Source organism: Corvus moneduloides, chromosome 9 (assembly GCF_009650955.1).
Source record: "Corvus moneduloides isolate bCorMon1 chromosome 9, bCorMon1.pri, whole genome shotgun sequence".
Lineage (NCBI taxonomy): Eukaryota > Metazoa > Chordata > Aves > Passeriformes > Corvidae > Corvus > Corvus moneduloides.
The window spans coordinates 21,269,999-21,295,028 of NC_045484.1; the positions used below are offsets into that span (position 1 = coordinate 21,269,999).

The 25,030-nt window shown below is 38.3% G+C and overlaps 1 protein-coding gene across 3 annotated transcripts in view; it reads right to left on the minus strand.

Moving 5' to 3' along the window:
• The window catches only part of ST6GALNAC3 (ST6 N-acetylgalactosaminide alpha-2,6-sialyltransferase 3), a 214,874-nt gene that overhangs the window by 135,969 nt on the left and 53,875 nt on the right, over window positions 1-25,030 (minus strand). Inside the window, exon 1 of one of the 3 annotated variants that reach the window (XM_032118360.1) lies at window positions 12,932-13,013. The exons of the other annotated variants lie outside the window; for them this stretch is intronic. The gene's annotated coding sequence lies outside the window, so the exon portion shown is untranslated. Of the gene's footprint in view, window positions 1-12,931; window positions 13,014-25,030 lie in introns of those variants that run through there. 3 annotated transcript variants of the gene reach the window in all.

Genomic DNA, 25,030 nt, shown 5'->3' on the forward strand with positions numbered 1-25,030 from the left:
ATTATGCTGTACTAGCAGGGTCATGCAGTGTCCTTGTGTCCTGCTACTTGGAGCCTAACCAGAACAACTGGACTTAATTAAATTTAGAGTTGATTCATGGAGTGAGGCATCTAAATCTACACATAAGCCAACCACATTTAACATGCTGAAGTACTAGATACATTGAGGGGGAAAATATCAAATACAGCATTTCTATGATCCAGGCTACTCAAGTGCAGTTATCCCTTAATGTTTTGAAGAGTTTTTATCAAATACACTGACCACAGGATGGACAAGCACAGAGTAGACCCTCAATTTGCAGGTGCACCATGGACTATAAGGATGGACAGAAGTGTCCTGTAATATCTAACTGGAAACACTGACAGTAATGGGCCTTCAAAACATGCACCACACTGGATCTCAGACAGCCTTCTGCAAACTGAATAAATAAGCCTTCTGCTTTAAAAGAGTTTCTTCATATTTCTCTAATAAGCAGCCCTTCCTTTTTCATCCATAATATCCAACATAAGACAAAGTTATATCAAGACAAGTTTCTATTTCCAGTGACTCTCCTGTCAAGAGGTGGAACCACTATCTAGGCACTGGCTCAAGAATTAGCACACCTGGATTCTAACATTTCCATGGACTTGGGCACTTAACTGCAGTGATGGAACATGACACTAACTTGCACAGCTAGTCCAGGTTTGTTACTTGGGAGGCACCTTAAAAAAATAACTTGGTCCTTACAAGTCAAATGCTGTAGTAACCTTGCCCCTATTAATCTTACAGTTTTTCTGAATAGCACAGAACTTGGTGGCACCGGAGTCTGCCAGCCAGTGTTTGTCTGGCAGGTGTACCCTCCATTGCCTCTTCAGGTTTCCCAGATGCTCCCTCTTCGCACAGAACCCTAAAAGCATTTCCACTGGAAGCATTCTTGGAACGTGTGCAAAACCAGCTGCAAACCTTCTTCCCATTGTGTCTACGATCTGTCTGAAAAGCCTGCTTTGATTCCAACTCTCACACCTTTCATGTTACTGGCACTTAGTTCCATTCTCAGTGGCTTGCCTTCGGAGAGTTCTTTCCCTTGGGAAGAAATGCCGTAGGTACATTGATCGGCCCATGCTCTGTGTACAGCAATTTCACAGCAGACTATATTGCTTGAACTCCGTGGCACAATTTCCATTGTTTTGCAACAGCTCCAAGGCTCTCAAAGTGGTCTCATCATCATCACAATTACTTGTTTAAAAGGCTGTTCTGCTCTTCAAGTGCTGTCACTCAGTTCACCTGCACTGGATGGAATAGCATCCTTGTTCCAAGTCTAGATCATATTCTGGTTCTTGAAAAACAAACAATGCTTCAACTCAAATATAGAGCTTCAACTAAACCACCAAGGCATCTTTTTACCCCTTGCTGCTTTTGATTGTAGCTGATAAAATGCCAGCTACGTATCTTTCCCTGTAATACAGCCTGGGAATTTGGTTCTGCACTGACCTGTTCAAAATAGTTTCTGCTATGACTAACTCTTGCAAAGAATCCTCTGATTCAAATTAAGAGCTTTCTAACTATTCCCCATGCAAATCTCACTTTCAATTTTTATGAATAAAATTTAAAAATTGTCTTCTTTGCATAAGGAATTGTCAATTTATAATTTTAAAATCCTTAGAAATTCTATTCCCAAGAGTGGGAATAGTCCATCTTCCACAGAAACCCAGCATTTAATTTCCTTTCTGCTTTCCTGCAGTTTTATGTCAGACACTTTTCTCATAACACTGCTTCTGAATTGTCTGGATTTTACTTGTTACTTCAGCATTCTCGTGCAAAATACACATTTTTAAACTCAAACAGTACCCAGTCTCCTCAGCTTCTACCACTGAAGAAGAATACTCAGTTTTTTTAATTCTATAAAATAAATAGTTTCAAACAGTGTTTTGCTGTGAAGTGCCTAGAATTTGTCCCTTGGCTTTTCTGCCATCATCATTCTTCAGAGAGAACAGAAATCCTTCTCTGACCAAATTAAAGCCATTAGTCCTTTTGTAGCCATAGCACTTGCCGGACTGAATCTTCCATGGCAGCTGAAGACAGCTATAGCCTGTTAATTGACTACCTGTTCAAGCATTTCCCATACCAAACAAAATGCTCTGGTACACTTGCAGCTTGCCTCTTTAAGGCCTGCACAGAACCACAAGGCTTTCCAGAGGCCTGCCCACATGGCAGAAGAAAAAAGACCTTACATCCCCTGAGGAGGGCACTGACAAGGCTGGGACACCAGGGAAGGGATGTCTGCCTTCTACACTCCCATGGCTGCCTGTCTCCTGATGCAATGATCCACTCTCTTACAGTGTTTTCTAAATCCTAGCCAACAGTTTTATCCCTACAGATACAGAGTGAAGAGGTTCTGAAGAAATATACTTATTAAAAAGTCCGAAACTGTGCTAGCAAAGTCTCTGTGGGCAAGTGGGGGAACATCACCCATCATGCAAGCCCAAGCGTTTCCCAGGTTACTCATTAGGAACACAAAATAATTCTATTTCATGTTTCTACACAGACACTCCAGACTTTAAGCCCAGTTCTTGTTGCTAACAACAATGGCTGACAGATAGATGGAGGTTACAGTGACTCCATTATAAAGGAAACCCGAAAGAATACAGAGTTAAAGGTTTCACAGCTCACCAACTCTGTCACTGCTTGATGCTTCAGCTTTTAAATTCTTGTCTTTGCATGTTCCTCTTAATGCTTTTAATATGAGTTTCTAGCTGGACTGTATATTAAAGCAGCTGTGTCATTCACTGGATAAAAAAATCTAACAAAAGAGTTCCCTCTTTAAAACAATTAAAAATAAATGCAACAGATGTGTAGTTCTACTCTTGGCTATTGATTTCAAATCCCACAGGACTTTCACTATTTTATTATCATTTACATGACAACTCAGGTGTCTTGGGGTGACTTTATGATGTTGTATCCCATATTGCTGTTCTATGCCCAGAAACTAATTTTGTGCCTTTCTATGCCTTTAAACTATGCCTTTTCCTCCAAATTTGCCCAAACCAGCACATCAGGGTAGAAATTGTTGAGTGAAATGCAGAGATTCACTTGGGACCTGATCCTGTTGGGTTCCATACTCCTACATTTTCAATTTGCCTTCAAGTTGAATATTCGTTTTTAAACCACACCAAAGTGTACATATGGCCCATGATAAAATTCTCAAGAGGAGGCCACTGGTTTCAGGAACAACAACAGCAGAAAAAATAAGAACAGAGTAGTGTGAAAAGAAATCTCAGCAAGACTCTGCCTGATTGAAGTCTCTTCTGCATTCAATATTTGAATTTTCTGCATTATTTATTGCCACCATCAAGAGTTTAATCCTTAAGGCATCATTCTGCATGCAGTTTCCTTATAAGCACATGAAACCCCAAGTAGCTTAATTCCAGTACAGTTATATAAATTATTAACATCATCTCCAAATACGATGAATTTCATCTGAGAAATTGTCTGAGATCCAGAACTTCAGTGGGGAGACCAAATTTCCTATATTCAAGCTTTTGGAAGGACTCTGTGAAACAATCTTTCACTTGAAGGCTATATTGCAGAGAAGGACCATTTTGTAAACTGCTAGCAGGACCAGTAAAATATCTCCCAACCCAAACATTCACCTATAAGAATCCTATTCCAACCTACATTTCTAAATTTTTGTCTCCAGCTGACTAAATATTCTAAACACCCTACCACCACTACCCCCACCCCTTTCCCCCAAACCCCAAGCAGATTAACCTACAGTTTGGCCAAATGTAAGGTACCTTGAGGTAACCTACTACTTTGAGTGCATCAGACACGATAACTTAGGACATGGCAAAGCTCACAAGAGAAAACTCTGCAAGCACCACTTCTATTATTCATTCCCTACTGTCACCCTGAGTGCTCTCAGAAGAGTTCTCCAAATGTCACCTTCCTACTAACTTTCACATAGCTACGTACATGTGGGCTAGAAATACTGCTTCAAGTATATCCCAGTGTAAGTGTTCCGTTTCCACAGACACAGAAAATGCATTAGTTTCTTCTAAATATATATATATATATATATGGAAAAGAAGGAAAACAAAAATCCCCAACAAAAACCAAACCAAGCAAAAACCCGAAAGTTGTGTCCACAGAGCTGGTACCTTCTTCTAGTTATCCCCAAAACTAAAAGTAGACAGGATGAAGTATTATTTTTATCATTAGAACTCGAAAGAGTTTCCTCCAAGAGTCACTGAAGTTCACAGGAAGGCATGGGTTGACTTATTTCTGCAGCAGTCCTGACCTTACATTCAGTCCACAAGTTTCTGCTTAGTTTGCCTGTATTAGTGATTCAGTTGCTATTTGTGGTATTTCCATCCAAATATCTGACAAATAGCAATGCTTTCTGCAAATATCTATATTCTGGTATATGAGGAAATATTTATATTCTTTATTAATTAATTCTTTAGTACTTTTTCTTTCTACTTGAGAAGTTTTAGCCATCTAACTGAGAAAAAGAAATGAGATAAAATAAGCATATTTCAAATGGAATACTACACATCAAGCAAGGGACTGTTTGGCTAAACTCCTGGTAAGTATCACCTGATAAAATCAGCACAGACCAGAACTCACTGTTTGCCCAGAACAGGAAGAAAAAGCTTTGTATTTTGTACAAGTGAAAGAAAGCAACCACAAGATTTAAGTATCTTATGATACTATCCTCAGATGTCTTAAGAGGAAAGAAAGAAAGCATGGCAAGATTCAAAATGCTGATAACATCTCAACTGAACCCATTTTAGGATCTGACCCAAAACTCAGTAAGTGAAGGACACAATGAGCTTCCACAGGGCATGAAGCTGTTGCTCCCATAGGCAGCTGCTGCTGTTGGTCAGCAAGGAGTGGTTGTGAAGCACCCAGTACATATCTGGGACATGCACTGCCAATATGTGTATTTTTTATTGTATATACTCTTTTGGACACAAGAAGTTTTAATAATTCCAACATTACAAGCATTCTAAATGGACTTCTGGGTTGCCTGAGCTAGCCTATTAAATCAGTGGCCTTTCTTTCAATCCTAGTTTCCTTGAAGTCAGTGAGTTTATTCTGCCTGAGTAAAATGGATCACATCCTGCATTGGTTTCTTTTCATCTTTGTCTTCAAAGAAAAGCTTAGATTCTATCTGGCAAGGTAGAAAATGCTTCCCAGAACCAAAACCTTTACGAACATTTTGAATTCTGTTCCATTCCGGTTTTAGTGATATGTGTGTGTTTATATCATGGTCTGTATTTTGAAATGAGAGAAACTAAGGCAATGCAGCTAGGTCAAGGAACCTGCATAAGGGTGGATGACTAAGCACACCAGATTCAACACACACACACCACAAGATCCATTACAGTTTATTTGTTTAATATTGTTTTTCAGCACAGCCTTTGCATTACTTTTTACAAATCTGTTTTGTAGCTAAGCCCTCTGATTTCTATTGCATAGTTTCTTATGTTAAAAAAAAGCCAAACACCTTTTTCCTTAGAGCATAAAAGAAATGTGCTTCTTAGAGTCTGCTTTTATTAGAAATCAGGAGTAACATCAACTTTTCTACAAATTACCTTTGGAGGACACATCTGGTTAGCTTAATTCTTCAAAGATTGCCTTGCTCCGTCTCCTTGGCTCTTTCTTCCTTTGTCATATATTGGCTCGTTTTATGTCTGACAGTTCTTTTATTACCAGATTTCATTTTGAATCCGATTTCCCCCCTGTCTCATTACTTCTGTCTTGCTCTCTGTTTGTTCTCTATTTCTTTTTCCTGTCTGACAATTCTCTTATTAGTGGATTTGGTTTTGCCTTTATTTCATGCTTTCTGCTTTTATTCTCTTGTGTCTTATTTTTGCTTTTTTACTTATTTTTCTCCTGTCAAGGCCTCGTTTTCTTTCTGCCTGTTCTCTCAAAAGGTATATGCTTAGCTTTTGTTTCAGGTTACCAGATTTCAGCATGTTGTGGAGTTAGTTTATTGTTAGATACTGCCATGCAGAAGGAATCAGGTTTAAATCAGTTCCTTCGGTCTACGAGCAGCCACTAATTTACGTATTTATACAGCCATATTTATATAGCAGTAAGGTCTGCTTCTCAGCTACTAAAACATGCCCTAGACTCAAACCTTCTGGTTTAAGAGCAAGGACACTGCTTTTAAGTTCATTACTTTCTCCCAGCATTCTCCATAAGCCATTAGGTTCCCTCCAGTTAGTACAGAGAGGAGGTGACACAAGCCATGCCTTCCCTCTGCTCCTTGCAGGCTGTCCACTACAGCGTGCTCACTACAGTAAATCCTCTCCTGATGCATGTTAACAGGCACAATCAGTGTTACCTGCAGTTCCCCGTGTCTCAGCTCCTCCCCAGGCACACAGCTGTGTGTGCACACCAGGCAGGCTTGCTGTGAGACATTTCAGAGGGAAAATGAGAGCTTTTGTGTTCTTTGTTGGGGCTAGGGTGGAAATACTGTTATCAACGAGCTTCATCCAGCTGGCCTCCTAATCCTTTAAAGGGCTCCCTGTACTACCAGGATTCCATGTATTCTAGAGACTAGCAAGCACCCACTGGAAACAGCCCTAAGTGAAAGCCAGAGGACCTCAGTTATTTGCCACTTGCATCACTCATCTATTCCAGGTTCCAGAACCTGAGACAAGACCAAGAAAGCACTGCTGGGACAGGGGGCTGATCTGAAAGGAGATGTTTGGCTTATACTGATACTTCAATAGGATGTTTATTTTTATAGGAATAAAAAACACAATTGGGTGATCTCGCTGCCACTGACTACAAGGAGGAGGAGAATATTGTCTCACTGCCCCTTCAGATTGTTGTTCAGGTGTTTTTCACATTACAAGGGAGATCTTGCAGTCATAAATTTTCTCCACCATGCTTATGGATGGAGAATTCTGCTTCCAAAGGCACCAGCAAAAGGAGCTTTACAAGATTTCTGGGTGAGAGCTCAAACTGATTTATTATTTGTCAAGAGACACATTAAATAAACTTAGTCTTTTCTGCTGTCATCAGCTGTCTGAAAGACAAGCTGTAAGAATTAGAGTTTCCTTTAATGCCACAGCACTTAGGCTAGAAAAAGCACAGTTGAAGCATCTTATATTTGGAAGGAAGGTGTGATGTCAGGGATGAATATTGCTTGCTGGGGCTGTCTGTTCCCTCAGCAGGGAATTAGTTCCTGTGCAGTGTTTTCTGTGTATGTTTCCACTGGAGGTGAACAAAGTTGTAAATTGCCTTTGGTAAATTACAATTTGGTGAATTACAAGGAGGATGAAGTGTCATGTCCTTCTCACAATCTGTAACGAGGATCTCTATAAAGTGATTCAGCATTCCTTTAAAGGTCATTATTGCCCAGGTGCAAGAAGCAACCTTCTATTAGTTACTTTCAGAACACAGCCTCTCTATTGCCACTGCAGAAATTCTCATGTTTGCTTTTTGTCACAGAACTTTCTCATAGTTTCTGGTTCTTTAGTCTTAAAAATCAAAACCAGCACTCTATACAAACAGCAGTGCAGATTATCAAAGCAATGATTTCTGCTTAAGCTTCTGAAAACTAAAGTAAATGGTGTGCCATGCACTGTGGGCTAGGCATGCTGGAACCCTGATCAATTTACTACTGAAAGCTAAGATATCAAAAGGAGATGATGCATACAATTACATGGGGCAGTGCAACATAAAATGTAAAGTCATGCAGCCATGCAGAATTATTCGCTGTATTTAAATCCTGTGGACATACTAAAAACTGCAGCTGTGTGAACCAGATACCAACTTGCTATGCACAAACTCTGTGTTCTTAGACCAGTATCAGATTCTCAGATTCATCAAACTAATGATGAAAGAGAAAGAAAATAAAGAAATTACTCAGAAATGCACTGATATGCTGATGGTGGGGCAGGCTTTTTTTTTTTTCTTTAAACAGATGCATCTGCACGAACTTCTCCAGACTAAATGGTGTTAATCACATTACCACAGTAAGTCCCACAGCAAAGATGATTCATCTGCTCTGCTGATAAGGAAGGCCATCTCCGTTCCTGCAAACCATGCCCCTCTCCACATCACTTAGTTTCCTATCTTGTGATGTAAATAGAAGTGGGACTAGACTGCACACCCTTGACACACAAGTCCCACTAACATTTCAATAACAGTTCCCCACTATGCATAAAAGCCCTTATTAGCTGTCTTTGAGTGCTGCTGAACCTGACACAGCACTAAACTGTGGCAAACAGGGTGGGATTAGAAATTTCAAAACCATTTAGATGCCTTAAAGATGCACTATCATAATCTGCCTTTGGGAATGATCTACCCTCAGAGCAAAAGCTACCACATTAGCAACATACTCCAATTCCCACAGGCTCTCCTGCAACCCCGTTATAGCTACCATAAGCCCTGTTTCAGCATTCTCCACTGTTTATGCTGGATTTAGTCACAAAAAGCACCTCATGCACCCTTCCCAGAGCAGCTAGAATCAGGTATTTGTAGACATATGCTGCTTTTAAACTAAATCTATATGACTGAGCTTTATTTTTTCCCAGCATCTCAAAAATTGGAGCAACTCAAAGGGCAAATAATAAATTTCCTAAAGTAAACCTGCACACCAGAGAAACTGGAGACTGATCTGTGTTCAAATGCAAGACAAACGCTGTAGACCCGCCCACAGCTCTGCTGTACCTGTTAGTCTCATTTTCCAAACTGAGACTGGCAAGTTGCCTCTGCACTACAACTATTAGCAGAATGCAAACAGTGCAAATGGAAGATGCATAAGGGATACAGGGCACTCAGTTTCTCAGATTCTGTGGCTTGAATTTGGGCCAAAGCAGTGACTGTTTAGAATCTGAATGCTGATCTGGAGTCAGGAACTGTTCCTAAGTTTCTGCCTGGAGCCCATCTATACCATGTTCAGAATAACAGCATGTGCCATAACCATCAAAGATCTGTACGCTTCTGCCAAAACTGTACCCACTTCACTGAAACCTAATTTGGCCCAGACTCTGAAATTACTTAATTCAAACAGCATCTTGTTATAAATTTGCTGGGATCTATCCCCTAGTGTTTTATCAGCAAGATGACAAAAATTTAAAATACAAGTTTATATTTTTCGAGGCCAAGAATTTCTGGCTTTATAATAACACTATTGACTGGTAAATAAACAGAAAAAAAGGAGGGTAAAAATTTATCATGCAGGATAATATTCCTTTCATAAATACTCAAATTATATTTACCTAGCAAAGAAAGAGCAAGGCAAGCTCCTGAACTGCTTAACACTTCAACTGTTCAGAGAAATTCTTGGATATTGCTAGCAGATAAAAGATAAGTTCTGAAATGAATACCCTTTCATTTCTCTTTCACGTAATTCTCATTACTTGAGATAAGAGCAAATTACCTCAAATGCATCCCTTATTGAAAAAGTAAGGCTATGTTTCCATACCCTTAGAACATATAGATTCTCTTCTCATTCTTCATCTCCATGTTTGTTAGAGATGCACATAGTGCCAGTGTCTTTTCTCCTGTATCCTGCCCTCAAGAAAAGCCTAGGGTATACAGAAAAGAAGTGTAAAACAGGGACAAGTTTTGGGCCAAATCTACGTATCTTATTTTTCACCATCCACTTGATCCTATTTTCTCCAGAGTTACAAAGTATTTAGATGTAAATGTCAAGTTAATGCACATGAACAAAATAGTTCAAGCAAAAAGAAAGCCACCTATGGGTAAAAACACATTATTAAAATGTGTACATATTTCAGACCATACTTCAGAACAGCTCTCCCTCAAAAAGGCTTGAGTTTGCCAGTAAAAACAGCATCCAGCAAGCAAAGAAACTCCTTTATTTCAGAAGACAAAGACCAATTCACCTTCCTTGTAGGAACTCTCATGACTGAAATACTTTCCTAATTGATAGTGAGTATTTTTCTGGTATAGAAGTGTTTCACCAACAAACATGAGGTGAGCACAGCAGGCTGACTCTTATGATGTCACCCTGAAATGAGTTGACTCAGGTGGGCACCCCTTCCAACCTCACAACACCACTTTTCATCACTGTAGTTTTAAAAGCCATTCCAAAATTTCACTGGTTTAGAAATACATACTACAAGACAGAAATTGCAGGGGAAGTGGGAAAGGCTGTATTATTCCTATAAAGCAAGATAAATTGAAGGAAACCCTATCCTCTGACACTTTTTTATTTTCTTATCAATTTCAGACAAAACCCTGTTTTTTGTGGACAATAACTTCTGATCAATTGGTGTTAATTGTTTCAAAACCAATCACTGAATTTTTTACAAACCACAGGAAGATTGCCTGTGATATCTACACCACACCCCTACCAAAGCTGCTTTATGGGCTGTCATATCCTGCAAATTTCATTTAAAACTCAGCTCTGCCTCTGAACTATTTAACAATTAGATGAAATGTTTTGCTGCAATTTCACTGCAATTCAATTGAGATGAGAGTTCAAGTGAAAGAAAACTTCAAAATGCCACTCAATTTATACCCATCTTTATATTGCTTAAAATACCCAGGACCACTTCCAGCAAAAAATCCAATTGCTGCAAAAACCTAATGGGCCTTAACATTTCCTATTCCACAGACCCAAACACGGACAGACAAACTACAGGTTGATGTTGTTTAGAATACTGTAGGACACCAAAAGAACACTCCAGGGTAAAAAGCTCCCTGCTGCTAATGGTCTGTGTTTGAGCTGACAGCAGTGACACACATACATACACAGGGTGAGAACTCCTGGGGGTAAAGTCATGATACAAATGAAACATCGTCTGCAGAAGGAGGGGGCACGGATTTGCTGGTAATGGTTACTGGGAATTTGCACACGTACATGCAAATAAAAGAAAGGGTAAAAAGCAAACCAGGCTGAAAGTTAGCTTGAGGAATAAAGAAGCTAACATGTGAATTTAGAATACCATCAAAAAACAGAGAAGGAAGTACATGCATGCAGTAGAGAGAAGGAAAGGATGCCCAGAGAGAAGGACAACCATTACTTGCCAACTGGTTTATAGAGCCACATAAATGTTTCAACTGGAAAAGACCTTTAAGATCATCAGGTCCAACCACTAACCTGACTCTGTCAAGTCCACCATTAAATCACGTCCCTAAGTGCAACAACCACGACTTTTAAAAAACATCCAGCCCCACCCCCCAGCCACTCCTCACAGGACTCACTCTCTAGACCCTTCACCAGCTTCATCCCTTCTCTGGACATGCTCCAGCCCCTCAATGTCTTTCTTGTAGAGAAGGACCCAAAACTGGACACAGGATCCGAGGTGTGGCCTTACCAGTGCTGAGTACAGGCGAACAATCACTGCCCTGGTCCTGCTGGTCACACTATTGCTGATACAGGCCAGGTGCCATTGGCCTTTTTTGGCCCCCTGGAGACACACTGGCTCGTGTTCAGCCAGCTGACAGCCAACATTCCCAGGTCCTTTCACACCACGGGCCTTTCCAGCCACTCCTCCCCGAGCCTGTAGCGCTGCATGAGGTTGTTGTGATCCTGTGTGTCATTATATTCACACCTGATCTGTCTGCCTAAATAGAAAGAAAACTTGTGAGTCCTACCTAGCTCTGCCCTTTCTATGAAACCATCAGTTGCAAAAACAGGTCTGCCACTAAAGCTTTGACTACTACAGAAGTAACCCAATATATGCATGAAACAACTAGGAACTGATGGAGTCTGCACTAACACAAGATTCAGCTGAAGGACCACTAGAAGTAGTGAGCAACATTCCAGTATTCTTCCAGCATTGTCCCTCTCATTTGTTATTTTTAGCTTGCTGTTCTGAGAAAAGAAGTCACAGATGTCTCTAACCTGCCTGTCTATTCACCACCTTCAGTAGTCAAGATTTCCTTGCAAGTTCCATGAAAATCTTCTTGACAGGGTATTCTCAAAAGTTATCTACACCCACTGCACTTCTGGTCCACACTAATACACACAGACTAGCCAGGTACCCAGGCCTCCTGGAGCTCAGGATCTCTCATAGCACTGATTTGAGAAAGCCCTGCCACAAAGGAAAAGAACTAGAAAGAACTAGAAAAGAACACCAAGGAAAAAGTCAGAGGTATGGCAAGGAGATGCTCTTTCATAAAGGATATGAGGAAGCAGCCAGAAAAGCAAGAGATATTGTGGTGTGGAAGGAGGCAAACATACAGTGACATAAGACTCCCATCCTGAGGCAAGCACATTGTATGAACTCAATTACTGATGGAATGACTTTTCACTCATTAAGAAACTCACTTCAGATAGTTTGTTGGTGTCTGCTCTCACTGCTTCCTGAACATAGAGATTCATTAAGAGGGTCAGGTAGCAATAAGTCCGTGAGACAAATGAGTCCATGTAAGGCTGTTAGAATGTCTGCAAAGGACACAAGTAAAGCACTCAGACTCCTATTAGCAGTGGCACCATAGAGCCACCAAGTCCAAGCCTTATCATGGACCAGCACAAGCCAGAAGCCACTAAAAGACTTTTACATAAATACGTAACCTGTTATCAGGAATCAAATGTTTCCGTGGGGAAAATGTAAGGGTTTTGTTCACAGCAACAACTGAGACACAACAGCAAATTAAAAGAATTCATATCTCTAATAATCCTTTTTGACAGAATTCACCAGCCAACTCAGGAGCCCTGCAGTTTATTCTGATTAGGATGAGAAATTTATGATAGAACCAAGTATCTCATGCAATTTTGTCTGATAATAAAAAAATAAAACAAGCAAAAAACCAAAGAACCCTCCCAATGAATAAAAGAAACTAAACAAAAACTTAACAAAAAAAAACCCAACAAAAACTCTCCCACAAAACAAAAAAAACCCAAACCAACCAAACAAAAAAAACCCCCCAAAAAACAATAAACCAAACCCAAACACACAGATTTGCCTCAAATGCAACAGAAATTAAAGTAAAAGAAGGTATTTTCTTTACTCACAGAGTACCAAACTTCTTTCTAGCTGACACTTAGTTCAGAAGGATTTTTTTTGGCTTTTACTCTGAACTTGAATGCCAGGGATTTTGTGACAACCGATGCTTTAAATACAACCCTCTCTCACTGCTCCAGCACCCCATCTACTTTCTCTTGCCTGTATACCCAAGGCTTCATAAAATCATTTGCAATGAAACCTTCTGCCCACATGCACCCTGTGCCTGCTCGTGTTTGAAGTGGAAGCTGCTATCACTCTACCATCTGTTCTGTAAAAGAGCATCTCTGTTTCATAACGATATTCCCAGATGAAGGGCAACTACTGCTTCCCCATTGGCAGCAATAGTTTTAGTCCAATTCAGAACAATATCTATTAGCAAAAATACAGAGCAAAATATACTGCATTCCAAGATAAAAAGAAAAAATATCTTTAAATAAAGTCACCTGGAGAGCAACCCTAAAGGCATTGAAGAAGTTAAGGAGAGACAGTAACATTACACACGAGTGTGTGGGTCTGTCCTATTTTAAACCCTTTAAAAGGACCTTTTTGATGCTAAAGAAAAGCATGAAAACATTTATGGTAAAAGGCCAGCTTACAATGTCCTTGGATCAAAGGCCAGCCAAGGCCACCTGCCCTTGCAAGCCTTTTTCAACATAAACCTCCACACTTTATTCATTCCCTTTCAAGGCCTGACTGAAAGTACAATCCAGTTGTGACAATTTGGGAATAAATTTAGGAAAATGTTTGAATTTTGAGTGACTGATCCTACAACTTTAGTCTTATATCAAACAACCAATTAAAGAAGGCTCTATTTTTATTTTTTTTCCTGGCAAAACATCTACTCTTCAGTGCAGTGTTGTGGAGTTTCACCTATATGACCATTGTTTCTCTCTCACTCAGGCCAGTATCTCTGTTCAGCCTCAGTGGCTTTCCTGTCTGATCATGAGCAGATATTATGGATCCCACACACTGCACTCTTTGGTCCCTACCTTTAGACACTGGATTTTTTTAAACTTTTTTTAAAAAATCTGATTTCCTGTTCATTTTTAAGGTCAGACTTACAAAACATGCACAACCTACCTGTGCTTGATATAGCTTGTTAAATATTTTATTTTATTTGTGTTTTTATTAGCAGAATTCAGCCCTCTGGGGCACTTTCATGAAGGATGCTTTTGAAATGTAAATGTGATTGATTTGATATTACAGCTTATATTATTCTTACTTGCACAGTGCCTTTGGGAAGAAGAGAACAGAGTTTTCTTTTTACTGATGAAAAGGTCTATGGCAGGTATTTTCCTCTTTTCTACACACAAAGAGCCTACAACCTTCTAAAGAAACATTACCTGTCTTTGTATGTTCATGCTAACCAACTTCTAGTGCTTCTTCCATTTTCTGAACTGTTCTGGATAACAAAACCAATAAATTTGATACTGCCATTTAAGATGCAAGTTCAAATTTATACACTATGCAGACACAGTTTCACCTTTAATAGAGTAAATAGTGCAAACCTCACCGATATTATTCCAGTTGCTAATGAAAAGTGCATATAGCAGTTCAGCTCAGTGGTCAAGAACAGGCTGCTGTGTTTGCAAAACCCTATTATAACTTAACTCATGTAGTGAGAATTATTTGACTATTTCAAAAAGCAGTTAAATAAATGAAAAATCCTTTATATAACATTAAGTCCTTTATATAGAATGTATTCCAGAAGAATATTCAAACATCTGGAAATGATGGGCTAGCACACTCCCATTTGAAACCCATGTGTTATACTTTTCCCTGTGGAAAAGTGGGTGGAATGGACACAGATAATATATTTCACTGCAATTCTACAATCTCCTTCTTGCTTCAAAGAAGGAATATTTGTATGACTTCTACAACCTATCAAATCCCAGCTATTTAGGAGAAATACTTCCCACAGCAATAAACAATGGTAACTGCTTCAAAATAGTGATGTATTGTCTGGGGAGATATTAAAAGTAAAGCAAGTAACTAAGAAGCTATCTGCATTTCACATGCACAGTATTAAAATACACCCGCAAGAACAAAAGGCATTTGGGTAAAATTTAAGCAATATTAAGCGTGGAGTTTTTCCAGTGAATTGCTAAAGCTCAGAAGATGTAACTAATTAGAACAGAAGGCTGCAACAGTTAGACTCTTTCAAAAAGAATAGTTAAGGTACGATGCCATATGGTTCTGAAAACTCATTTAATGCAATCCAAATAGAAGAACATGTGCATGTACCCCTGTGAGTTGCCCAAGCATTAATAGTGCCTTTTAACTCAGCCATTTAGTGCAGGCACAACTGTTACTGAGCTGCATGACTTTAGACAGTGAAGGTAAAATTAAACTGTGAAAAGATCACAAAAGCTGTGAAAAGAGCATAAACCAAAACAAATATTCACCTATGTGTTATGACACATAATGTTCCATTCTGCTGAAACAAGCTATGTACAGCAAAAAACTTTTTAACTTCAAAAGAGCAACTGTATCCTTGCACAAATTTGCACAGTGGTTAGAGCAATGTGGTCATGCAGCAGATCCTGAGGCAAAGCACTTAATCTATATAATATCTAAATTGCAAAGCTACATGCTCAAAATACAGAAAGAGCCACAGCTATAAATCACTTATAGAAAAGCCCTCATGTTTGACAGTATCAGGTGCCATCTGTTCCTATTCAAGTGTGCTCCTTGGAAAAAAAATCAAGAAGAAATTAGAGTTTAAGAAAGAAGTTGGCATGACATTCATGAATCTAACAAAGAAGTTGAGTTAGAACTGAGAAAATAGCATTTAAGACCTTGACCAGAAAAATTTGGTTGTCATTCAGTACTGTGAAACTAAAAACGTTTTTACTAATAAAGCAGCAGCATTTTTAGAAGTTAGTCCTGCCTTTAACTAGGGTATTGGACTATTGACAGTGATCCAGAAATAATACCAAAAGCAGAACTTTTGCTCTTCCTCTGTCTGAGAGAGTCTGGACCTCATTAAAATCCCAAGGCTTAGTTCACCACTTCACATATAAACCATTCTTCCTTCCATCCCAAAAAAAGAATTCATGCACCAAGGAGTAGTTTGAAAACGTTATTCTCTATTACTCTATCCTGCTGGAGCTATTCTTACCTTCTGTGTCAAGAGCTATCATTGTTATAAAACCTTTAACTGCTAGTTATTTTTACCACTGCACTTGGCATGTTTTGGGCATCCAGTAATACACAAAATAAGCCCTTTCAATGAAGCCAAAGTAAGAACAGAAGACTATTTTTGCTATTGTTCAATTAATAAAACCGCCTCATATCAATAATCCCAGACTCATCCCTTAGGAGGCAGAATATAATCCCCTGGGAGGTTTCAGTAAAAATGGAACTGTGCTCCAGTTCTGTAACTGGTAATTTCCTCCCACAAGCTCAGTGTTGATGTGGACACCCTGCACAGGTTCTGCTCATGCCACTGCTGACAGGATAATGGCTCTGTATTCATACCCGTTCCAGTTCCTCTATCTTAATCACCTGGGAGCTGAAGCCACTTGCTTAATTGTGTGTATTTTACAAGCAGTCAATGCAAAATTAATTACTATCTCTTCCAGTCCTCCCAAAGACATTTTGAAGGATTTCCACATGTGTAAATTTTTTTAAAGCGTCCTTCATTGATCTATGTCTCTGCCATAGATCTGTGTGCTGCTTTCTGTTCTCTTCAATCTGAGTCTGGAAAACAAGGCACCTTTTCTGCATCCCAATGCCTAAATGTATTCATTGACATTTAATAATATGTTTTACTACCCTGGCCTTTGAGTGTGTTGTATTGCAACTGCCTGGGCATCCCACAGTTTCCCCATGGGTCAATGACACTTCTAAGGAGCGAATAAGCAAAATTCTATTTGAGCTGATGGTATCACTTTCTTATTGCAACACCTTTGAATGAAAGGTTGTAAATAACAGGAACAACACAAGGCAGCTCATTGCTTTTGGTGTCAGCTCCCTTCAGAAGCTACCTTATGGCTACTAGTGAGGCCACACTTGGACAACACAAAAAGCTGCATTGCCTTCGCTTTTAAGGAGGCAAAAGATTTTGCAGAAGGTTAATTCAGAAAATAATGTGTCTGTAAATCAGAGTTTTTGAAACCTTATTTTGAATAAATTTCTGTGATACAGAATGTATGGGAAAACTGTAAAGAGCATTAGCTTAAGAATCATTCTTTTATGTCACTTCCCTGATTTGTAACATTTAGCTAGTGTGGAAAATCGTTATTTAAAAACCCATACTTAAATGTGCAAGACAGATATTCAGATATTCTCATCATCTTCAACACTGCAGATTGTCACTAGTAGAACTTTGCATCATTGAGCAGTCTTCCAAGAGAACAACATGAATAATATACATTAATTTATGATTTATTTATCTTTACCCCGACTGCCTTAGTGTCTATATTCTGACAGCATATTGAAATCCAGCCATCTCTGGAACAGAGAAACTAGCCTCCCAGAGCCCCAAACCAGCACACTGTGGGAGACAGCAGAGCAAAAAGGTGCCAGAACAAACACTACCTGAAAGAAAGGTGTCCTAGAGACATCAGTTCTGTATACAGAAAGATATACTTGTAAATGTCTCCTCTGAAAGTCTCCAGTTTTATGGGAAAAGAGGCAATGAAAGATACCTCATGAGGGCACACAAGTTAGAGCAAGGGACAGACTTCTTCTAGGTGGGTAGTTAATATCTAGTGATCAAAGCTTTTTTCCTTGAAATCAGCAGAACTCCTACTGATTTCCGTGCATTTTCCTTCCCATAACTATGTTTTGATACGGGAAACTTTAAGTAAAGGTGAATAAAAAAACCACTTCAATGAGGCAAATTCCTCTTTCAAAAATAATTATTAAAGGTCTTTCTTTGTCCTTTTAGCCTTTTCCTTCCCCCTCCAGAGAAGGCATCAAAATCTGGTTTTCATCTTCTCAAATCAGCCCTGCCTGTTGTTACAACTGTACCAAAGCTGACTGACCAGCTTTGATTTTTTGGTCTGCTATTTCCCATTAACAATCTTTGTTCTGACAAATACTCTGGACAAAGTAGCTCAATATCATCTCCCTGAACACAAGTGTCTACCACCACTTCACAAGCCTTGGTCTCTGGCTGACTTTCCAAGAAGGCTGTGTCACACCTACACATTTTCTGTGTCGCAGAACACATGAAATGGCACTAGACACCTGTATTGAAGCAACTGAATCCCATTGTTCAGTATAGACCATCCCAAAGCAGAAATATTACATCAGTCTGATAAGATCTATTCCAAATTCAGCACCTGGGTCAGGACAGATGAAGAGGAACCTCAGAGCTTTAGGTACTTTTATATGCAGTTTAATTCCACTGTTGTCTCAAAGGACAGATTCCCTAAAGACCATGTTGAGCTTATAGATTTAAGACTGGTGTATTCTATAAATTCACTGTATACTTGAGTTTACATATTAGTCACTGCTATTTTGTAACAGTAGACTTATAATAATAGCATTTCATACGGCTTCACAGTTAGGGAAGATGGAATAATCATTTAGGGGGGCCAGTGGAACCAAGTAAATGTTTTCCTATTCAAATTGTGGTGTGAAGGCAAAATTTTTCATTGAAAGTACTGGTATAGATTTTTCAAAAATCTCTCTAAATACCTTTCCTACAAACTCTGTCATAATATATACTAATGTGTTTTCTTGACTGTCAATCATGAAATTAATCACTGAATTACCTAATTATTTCTAAGATCTTTATGATTCTTAGCACTTTCTTTCTACACGATTTCCCTTTTCATTTTAGAACTGATTTCAAGAAAATATTTTAAAATATGCATTACCTAAGAAAACAACTATTATAAGAATAACAAATGATTACTATCTGCTGGCAGAAAAACATTTCAGTCAAATTATTGTAACTTGTATGTTGAAGTGAAGTCTGGATTACAATATTCAGAATTAGGTAGAAGAAAGTGGGGTGAGTTAGAAACAAAGGGAACACTAAATACCTAGAAAGAAAATCAGTGAATTTCTTAATTTACTCTTCAGAAGTAAGGTCGGCAGGTCCTTGAAATTTGAATGAATGTTTACATTAAACACTGGTTGCAAAATTTTAATGTGTTTTAGGAGCAAAAAACTCCAATGAATTCTTCTAGAAGAGAAACACATTAAATCGTATTTCAAAATATTTAAAAACCTCTGTTGTTTTAGACCAGGGAGACCCTGGTGCTACTACTTCTGGTGCAATTGATTTACTTGCACAGAAATCATTCATCTATCAGTATGGAAAACATAAAAGTCAAAGCAGCTATAATATATGTGTACCAGTAAAGCCATCTGTTATGCATTCTTTTCTTTTTCCCCTTTTTTTTTTAGCCCAGCAAATAAAAAAGGCTTTATTAACCTTCAGTAGAATTAAACATGTTTTTTTAAAAACAAAGGATCACTGAGTAACTTCCATGCAAGAGTTCTTCAGACAGGACAATGAGCCCAAGCTGCAGACCACTAACCAAAAACTGCCAATGCCTGTCTGTCCTCACCAATATCATTTAAACTTCCTTGCCTCGGTTTCTTATTGTGGGATTATAAAATAACAGTGTCATAACAGGGATGATTTGAGGTCAACCTATTCTTGTGGCTAATGCTGTCAGTAAATTTAGTTATAAAGTAGTTCAAAAGAAACCATATGTGTGAAGAAACACACATAGCCACATGTCTTGGGAGAACAGGTGACCCACAAAGAAGCAAAACCCACTCCCTTCCTCCATGTTTTCTAGCAGTTCTCAAATCGCTTTATTCAACTTATTCAATCATCTCCAATTAATTTTCCCCTTTAGGTAGTCTGACTAGATTAAAATAAACAAACAATAAAAAAAAAAAAAAACCGCAACAAAATGACACAACCACACAGAGACACCTCTGCTCTAAAAAAAGGGGAGGGGGGAAATCAAGTCAAAAAGAACGTGCCCCAAATAGTGTAGCTCTGTGTGATGAGTTCATCTACGAAGGTAGAAAGCAATAAAGAAATCTACTCTCATCATCTACATGACAGGAATATGGCTCTAGCGAGGGCTCATCAATCATGCTCCACATCATTAGATGTTCTAGGAACAGTCACACGCTGAAAGGTGGGAAACTTGGAGAAGAAAATCAATGTGATCTGACCACTTCTGAGACCAATGGGACTGAGAAGTGCCTGAGTGCAATGCAAGTTCATGCTGCATCAGGAGAGACCCCAGCCAGCCCCACTGTCCACAGGCTGCACTCTGGAGCGCTGCCTTTGCTGGGCTGTGAAGTGACACCACAGACCTCCTGCGAGCCCTGGGCAGCTCTGCCCGAGAAGCGATGTCAGGCTATGTCCTGTGCTTAGTTCTGGGTCTTCTTATCAACTGAAAACAAAATATAACAAGAGGTGGACCAAAAGATGAGGTACTCAGTGGGAATGGAATACTGACGATATTTTAGAAGTGACCTAGAGCTGAGAATTTCAGGGAGAAAAAAAAAATGAAGAAAAACTATCTGTGGATTGAATGAGGATCCTTTATCAACGTTTGCTCTGACATTTAAAAGTAAAAAAGTAACAAAAATAGAAGTTAAACTTGCTGTCTAGCAAAGAAAATAACTCATCCCAGAATGTCTCTGTGAGTTAGAAAACTTGGTATTTTTGGCCCCAAAGTGTGTACTATTAAATAGTGTGATAATCACAGCTCAATATATTCTAGGATCAGTGGTGCTTGTGGAATTCTTAGTTGGTGGGGATCTCAAATTTTAGTAGACATGCCTGTGTGTCTAATGCAACAGATAGTAAAGAGAACAAATTCATACAAAACAGGTACAGTACAAGCTGGAATATTTTTATACTAATTCTCCCCCCTCCTCTGCCTCCCCCAGAAAAACCAAACAATAAACCACGCCACATTATTTTGCAGAAGATGTTGCAACTGTCTCCTACACATCCCTCCTTGGTGCTCAGCCCAAGAGTCTGCACACCCAGGGAACCTGGGGACAGAACATGGAAATCCTACTGCAGGCCAGAGAGGAGCACAAAGGCATCAGAGAACATGAACTATCACAACAATAGGTAACAGTAGTAAAAAGTAAGTTTAAATACAACTTCACCAATTGAAAACAGATTTTTAAACAGTTTTTACAGAATATATCAAAATCAACTTAGTCTAATCCTGTTTCAACCTAATTTAGTATTCAAAATCCACTTACTTTAGCAGCTTACAAATCTACTTCTTTCCCAACACTATCAGTTTTTTCTTGTATGCTGCTTCAGGAAAGCTCTCCTGGGTCCCTCAGGTTCATACCGAGAACTGAGTTGATACATCGTAGCCACGTATACGGGACAATGCAAGGCTTAGCATAACAAGGTATTTTAAATTTTTATTTTTTTCTTCAAAGGATACATTAAGAATATAGTTTCTGCTCTGGAATATCTTACACCCCATACAAAACATTATGGCTGTCTTGGATTGATACAATATCAGGGAGATTTTTTCCTTTCATTGTCCCCCCCTAAATCTCACAAATTCTAGCAGGAATAGTCTGTGTTATGGACCTCTTTATTGCTGACAAAGAAAACAGGTCCAAGTCACTGTAAGGTTAATCTTTCTTCACAGCTATCTCTCATCCCTCCAAAGGCTGCATTAAACACCTTCCAAATGACAAAACAAACAGGTAGAGCGAAAACAACAAAAAAAGAGAGACATGAAAAATAGCAGTTCTTCCTTTAAAGCCATCCAGAACACGAACTTGAATTTTGCATCTAATGCCTACACATTGAGGCTTACAGAAACATTAAAAATGCATAAACAGAATGTGAAATAGCTTGAAGAACACAGAACACATCTGTTAACCAAATGGAAAGTATCTTAAAAATTAAAGAGGCTGTGGAAATTATTTGGTTTATTCTTCTGCATTGCACACAATCATTATGTGTTCTTCTCTTCTAATTGAGTCCTCTAAGCTGTAAGAGATTAATAAACACAAGTGTCCAGCCATAATGTCTATTTATATCAGTCTTTGATCAAGCCTAACTGCAACAAATTAGGAAGAGTCTTATAGTAGTAATTATCAGCATTATTACAAAAGAGCAGCAAAATACTTGCATAACATATTTCTCTTGGACCAAAGCTAACAACGGTAGTGAGGGAGGACAGTCTTAAAATGCTTTTGAAGACCTCAAAGTATACAAGAGCATGAACTCACTTAGATAAGTAGCTGGATAAAAGAGGATACAACATGCTAAGACTCACTCTAAAATAAACCATTTTTGAAGATAAAGGTGTTCTTCATATAGTATTTTCCATCCATTGTGAGGAGGAGAAAAGGATGGACATGACGCCAGCAAGAATATAAGACTGACTGAGTATAACCATAAAGGGAATTTTAGAAGGGAATGTTATCAGTGTAAGTGGGCTGTCTTTAATTTGTATTAATATATACATAACACTACTCTCCCACCCTCCCAGGAAAAAAACCAAACAAATAAAAACAAAACCAAAACAAAAAAAAACCCAAACCAAAACCCAACATACATTGCAAACCACATTTTACTGTTTGCATAAGCTCCATTTTGAGGTTGTCAGTACAGTGAAAAAAATCTACAAGATAATTAATGAGATACAGCAAACCAATAAAAAAAAGGTGTATTTTTCTTCTATGTCTTGTTCTACTTCATTAGCCAGCAGGAGGAAAGTCTTGGAGCGTGCAACTCAGCAATTTGTCTGTTGTCTCACAAACATACCAAACATATTTGATATGCTAGAGGGGGGAAAAAAAAATCTCCTTGACTTCCTTATTATTAATCCACATCTGAGAAGTCATGCAGTTTTCATGCATCTGTACCTGAATAGCCAGCAGAAGTGAGAAAACTAGATGTCTGTGTCCTTTGGTGATACAATCCAGTATTTCCATTATTTAAAAAAACATGGAATTTTTTTTTAATCTAGAATCAGTGCCATGAATCAAGGAAAAGATAGCCAGTCTTTTCTATAGCTCATTAATTACCATTACACAGCTAAGATAGACACTACTACTTCATAAAAGAGCAGATAATTAATTTCACTACCAAGAAAGGCTCTTTCTAGAGAGATCTATTTTTACTTCTTCAATACCATTAAAATATGTACACAGCCAATCCTTATGCAGAGCTAAAGGCAGTTTTTAAATTACCAGTTATGATGTTAATTCTTTGTTAACAAGATTTGTGATTTATATAGCATGCACAGTTTAATATAACTATAATTTGCTCTCCTGCTGCTAATTGATGAAAAAGCACTACATACCTTTTTTAAACCTTGAAGAAAAATTAAGCATCATTTTCTAATGTGTTATTGTCCATTACTGTACACAAACTGCTTTAAATAATAAAGATGATGATCTAAAAATCAGTTCTAGGATTACCTTTAACTTCCATACCTTGAATATCTCTGTTACGTACCATCAAATAATTATTATAATCTCTTTCTTTGAAGTGTGAGTAACAGTAGAGGAAAATGGAAGGGTAATAAAATGTACAACCAGAATAATGTTGTTTGAACACAATTTCTAACTTTTTAATGTGCAATTTTCAAAAAAAATAATTATACTGGTGCAGGGGCATATATAATAACGATAAAACAAGCCTTATTTAAAACAAACAAACCCACTAATATTTCCTTTCAGTTAGTTTATAGAGCTTTCCAATTCCCTTAAAGCTTTTTATTTTAGCTAGCACAAATTCTGGTAAAGGTAGCCAATGTTTGTTCCCTGACATTTCTGCTGAGAAGAAAAACAAGGATTTGCTCATCTTGCTCTCTGAATCCACAGTACATGTGTGAGAAATAATCAATAGCTCTTGGTTGCTACTGCAGAATATTTCTGTAAATAATCACTGCAGTTGTAATCCTTGGCCAACAGATGGGGGATCATCTTTGACTCTTCTCTCTCAAGAATGAAAGCACATTTCTGTGTTGTGTGCACACCAGTGCAAACTAATTTGGATCTACTATTTCAGTTTTGATGATTTTTCCCTCACACAGCTGCTAAAAATTTATTGATTTCAAATGCTCCCAAAAAGCTTCTGCCAAAATTTATCTTCTGTTTCCCCAAAGCTTTTAATTGCTTTGAGGTCAAACACCAAAAAGTATCACCCTTTAACCACCCCAATCCACCCCTCGCTCCCAATAATTAACATGAGCCAGATCTTTGCAGCTTTCAATCATAAGATCATTTTGGCCATGCTTGACCTCCCTTTTGGCTCTTCTGCTTTCTGGCAGAATTTCAGACACTATTTTTATTCACAGAAATTTTAACAAAAAACCCCACCCAAACCTGCAGTTTTCAAGGTTGCACACAATGGCATTTTTACAAACCAAAGCCTGCCTTTGCCAGCATGCTTTGGGATGTGACAGCGTGTAACTCATCCAGCAACATAAGCAAGCTACAGACCAAACCTGAAAATAATGTGTTCAATATTAAATTCTTGCACAGGACTAAGTGATTAAGTCCAGGGAATAGTCTTTAGTAGGCATAAAATACTTTTTTCTTTATCAAGCAAAACAAAACTAAACAAACCCCAAGAAACCAACCAAACAAAAACCCCAGAGTAAACATATTACAGAGTTCCTACTCTTTGGAATATTTGTATACCTCTGAAGAGAATTTTTTGAAGAAATTCATACTGTGACTTTATGGTGTACATCCATTTTTTAATGGATTTATGTATATAAATGCTGTTAAGCTCCCTGGAACAAGCACTGTGCTCCTTGCTCTTTATTTCAAGACCAAGAGGTTCTTGTCCTTAATTAGCTTCTTAAGGTTGTTTTTACCACCACCTTGGTTTAGATGGATAAAGCCTTAGCATAATGAGATTACTAAAAAGCTCCACCTTACAATCCAGAGCATTACAACAATATACTTAAAATACACTTCTTCATGTACATGTAGTGGGACAAATGCAGAATTATGAATGACATTTACATGCTTCCATCTATGTGCAAATTCTGCAGCCACATCAATAAGGCTTTTTAACGGAGACATCTTTACAAAACACAGATTTTGCTTTAAAAGCTTAGGTTAAAGCAAGTATCTTCAGTGAAAAAGATGACAATTTCAGTTTATTTCCAACA